This window comes from Rhinopithecus bieti, unplaced genomic scaffold, assembly GCF_001698545.2.
Source record: "Rhinopithecus bieti isolate Rb0 unplaced genomic scaffold, ASM169854v2 scaffold_28055, whole genome shotgun sequence".
Taxonomy (NCBI): Eukaryota; Metazoa; Chordata; class Mammalia; order Primates; family Cercopithecidae; genus Rhinopithecus; species Rhinopithecus bieti.
Genome location: NW_016812914.1, coordinates 2,073,948 through 2,077,725, shown reverse-complemented (window position 1 = coordinate 2,077,725; position 3,778 = coordinate 2,073,948).

Sequence of the window (3,778 nt, the reverse complement as noted above, 5' to 3'; positions counted from 1 at the left end):
TTTTTAGAGATGGAGTCTTGCTATGTTGCCCAGGCTGGTCTTGACCTTCTGGGCTCAAGCGATCCTCCTATCTTAGCCTCCCAAAGTGCTGGGGATTACAGGTGTGAGCCACTGCACCAGCCAGATGCCTTATTTTATTTTATTTTATTTTATTTTATTTTATTTTATTTTATTTATTTTATTGTTTGAAATAGAACCTCACTCTGTTGCTTAGGCTGGAATGCAGTGGCGCAATCATAGCTCACTGCAGCCTCGACCTCCTGGGCTCAAGCGATCCTCCCACCTCAGTCTCCTGAACAGCTAGGACCTCAGGCACCAGGCACCCAGCACCATGTTTGGTTAATTTTTGTATTTATTTATTTTATTAGAGATGGGGTCTTGCTATGTTGCCCAGGCTGGTCTTGACCTTCTGGGCTCAAGCGATCCTCATATCTCAGCCTCCCAAAGTGCTAGAGATTACAGGTGTGAGCCACTGCACCCGCCAGATGCCTTTTATTTTATTTTATTTTATTTTTTGAAATAGAACCTCACTCTGTGGTTCAGGCTGGAATGCAGTGGCATGATCATACCTCACTGCAGCCTCGACCTCCTGGGTTCAAGCAATCCTCCCACCTCAGCCTCCTGAATAGCTGTGACTTCAGGCATCCACCATGTTTGATTAATTTTCTTTTCTTTTGTTTTTTGTAGAGATGGGGTCTTGCTATGTTGCCCAGGCTGGTCTTGACCTTCTGGGCTCAAGCAATCCTCTCACCTCAGCCCCCTGAATAGCTAGGACCTCAGGCAACCACCATCATGCTTAGTTAGTTTTTGTAAATTTTTTGAGAGATGGGGTCTTGCTATGTTGCCCAGGCTGGCCTTGAACACCTGATCTCAAGCGATCTGCCCAAAGTGCTGGGATTCCAGGCATGCACCACTGCACCCAGCCCCCAGATTATTTAAAAAGTGGATCTAGTGGCCAGGCGCGATGGCTCACGCCTGTAATCCCAGCAGTTTGGGAGGCAGGCGGATCACTAGGTCAGGAGTTCGAGACCTGCCTGGCCAAAATAGTGAAATCTCGCCTGTACTAAAAATACAAAAATTAGCTGGGCATGGTGGCACGCACCTGTAGTCCCAGCTACTCAGGAGGCGGACGTTGCAGTGAGCTGAGATCGCACCACTGCACTCCAACCTGGGTGACAGAGTGAGACTCCGTCTCAAAAAAAAAAAAAAAAAAAAAAATTTTATCTTGCTACTCAGGAACTGTTGAGAGGACACATGGAGGTAATGGAAGGAGTGTACCATGCTGTGTAATGACTGCCGGACACGGGCCTGAAATCCTTTTGCAAACACGGGAATGCACACAGAAATGACTATTGCCTTTAAGACGAGATTTCTCCACCTTGGATCTATGGATATTTGGGGCTCAGTCATTCTTGGTCATGGGCGGCCATCCTGGGCACTGTAGGGTACTGAGCAGCACCCCTGGTCTGCCCCAGGGGGCACTCCTTTCCCTCAGTTGTGAGAAAAGTGCCTCTAGATGATGCCAAGTGTCCCCTTGCAGCAGGGGTGGCAGAATTGTCCACAGGTGCAAAGCACTGGTTTCAAAGCACAAAACAGATGGGGTTGGTTGAGTCATAAAATGCCGGTATGTTATATCCAAAAGGTATCGTAGAGGTCATCTCTAATTCAACTCTTGTTTACAGAAGGGGAAACTGAGACCCAGAGAGTGAGATGGTCTGAGAGTCTGTCATGCCCCAGAGCAGACTGGAACTCAGTCTCACCTGGCAGCTCTGATCCTGGCCCCCACCCAGACTGCTTCCCCCTGCCCAGTGAGCTCCTTAGAACAAGAAAAACAAAACTGGTGTGGGGGGTGGGGTGGCGCAGTGGCTCACGCTTATAATCCCAGCACTTTGGGAGGCTGAGGTAGGAGGATCACCTGAGCCCATAAGTTCAAGACCAGCCTGGGTGACATAGTAAGATCAGAAAAATTAGCCAGACATGGTGGCACATGCCCATGCTCTCAGCTACTTGGGAGGCTAAGGCAGGAGGATCGCTTGATCCCAGGAGTTGGAGGCTGTAGTGAGCTGGGATCACACCACTGCACTCCAGCCTGGGTGACAGAGCAAGACCCCGTCTCTAAATAAATAAATAAATAAAGTGGCATTTTGTGGTTAGTAAAGATGAGGGTCTCCTTTCTAACCCCAGTCTCTTTCCACACTGTCTTTGTGAGCCCTGGGATCAGAAGGTCGCTAGGACTTGCTTGAGGGAGGACAGAGGGGCAGGACAGGTGGCCTGGTAGAGATGGCAGATAGTGATGGGTTACAACCTACTGGGTTCTCTTTGAACTTGGCATTCCCAGCAGGGAAGCTGAAGTATATCAGCCATTTACACTTTAGTATGAATGACGATTTGGATTTCTTGCTTTCTAGTTGAGGTCCAAGGTACAAGAGGGAGGATAAGTCTATCTGGGTCATGGCTTACCTTGGAGAAGGTGGATTTCAGAGTTTCCAAGGGAGCAGGGCTTGTATCTGAAGGCTCAGCCTCTCGCCCACGTTCAAACTCTGAACCCCACTGTGCATCCTAAGCTTTCTGTGCCTCTACACAGATCATCCTGGCTAACACGGTGAAACCCCGTCTCTACTAAAAATACAAAAAATTAGTCGGGCATGGTGGTGGGCGCCTGTAGTCCCAGCTACTGTAAAACAGGGGAACCTCATGGGACTGGGTGATGGTTCAATAAGAAGTGTTGCCTGGGTGCAGTGGTTCACCCCTGTAATCTCAGCGCTTTGGGAGGCCAAGGCAGGAGGATTGCTTGAGCCCAAGAGTTTGAGACCAGCCTGGGCAACATAGCAAGACCCAATCTCTTAAAAAATATTTTTAAAAATTATCCAGGCATGGTGGTGCACACCTGTGGTCACAGCCACTGGTGGGGGGCTGAGGCAGGAGGATTGCTTAAGCTGAAGAGTTCAAGGCTGCCATGAGCTATGATTGTGCCCCTGCACTCCAGCCCGGGCGACAGAGCGAGATTCCGTCTCAAAAAGAGCCAGGCTCAGTGGCTCACTGCTGTAATCCCAGCTCTTTGGGAGGCTGAGACGGGCAGACCACTTGAGCTCAGGAGTTTGAGACCAGCCTGGCCAACATAGTGAAACCCCCATCTCTATTAGAAATACAAAATTTAGCCGGGCATGATGGCTCACACCTGTGATCCCAGCACTTTGGGAGGCGAAGGCGGGTGGATCACCTGAGGTCAGGAGTTCGAGACCAGCCTGGCCAACATGGCAAAACCCTGTCTCTACAAAAATACAAGAATTAATCAGGCGTGGTAGCAGGTACCTGTAATCCCAGCTACTTGGGAGGCTGAAGCGGGAGAATCACTTGAGCCTAGAAGGTGGAGGTTGCAATAAGCTGAGATTGCACCATTGCACTCCAGCCTGGGCAACAGAGCAAGACGCCGTCTCAAGAAGAAGAAGGAGTGGCCGGGCGCGGTGGCTCAAGCCTGTAATCCCAGCACTTTGGGAGGCCAAGACGGGCGGATCATGAGGTCAGGAGATCGAGACCATCCTGGCTAACACAGTGAAACCCCGTCTCTACTAAAAAATACAAAAAACTAGCCGGGCGAGGTGGCGGGCGCCTGTAGTCCCAGCTACTCGGGAGGCTGAGGCAGGAGAATGGCGTAAACCCGGGAGGTGGAGCTTGCAGTGAGCTGAGATCCGGCCACTGCACTTCAGCCTGGGCGACACAGCGAGACTCCGTCTCAAAAAAAAAAAAAAAAAAAAAAAAAAAAAAAATTTTTTATTTG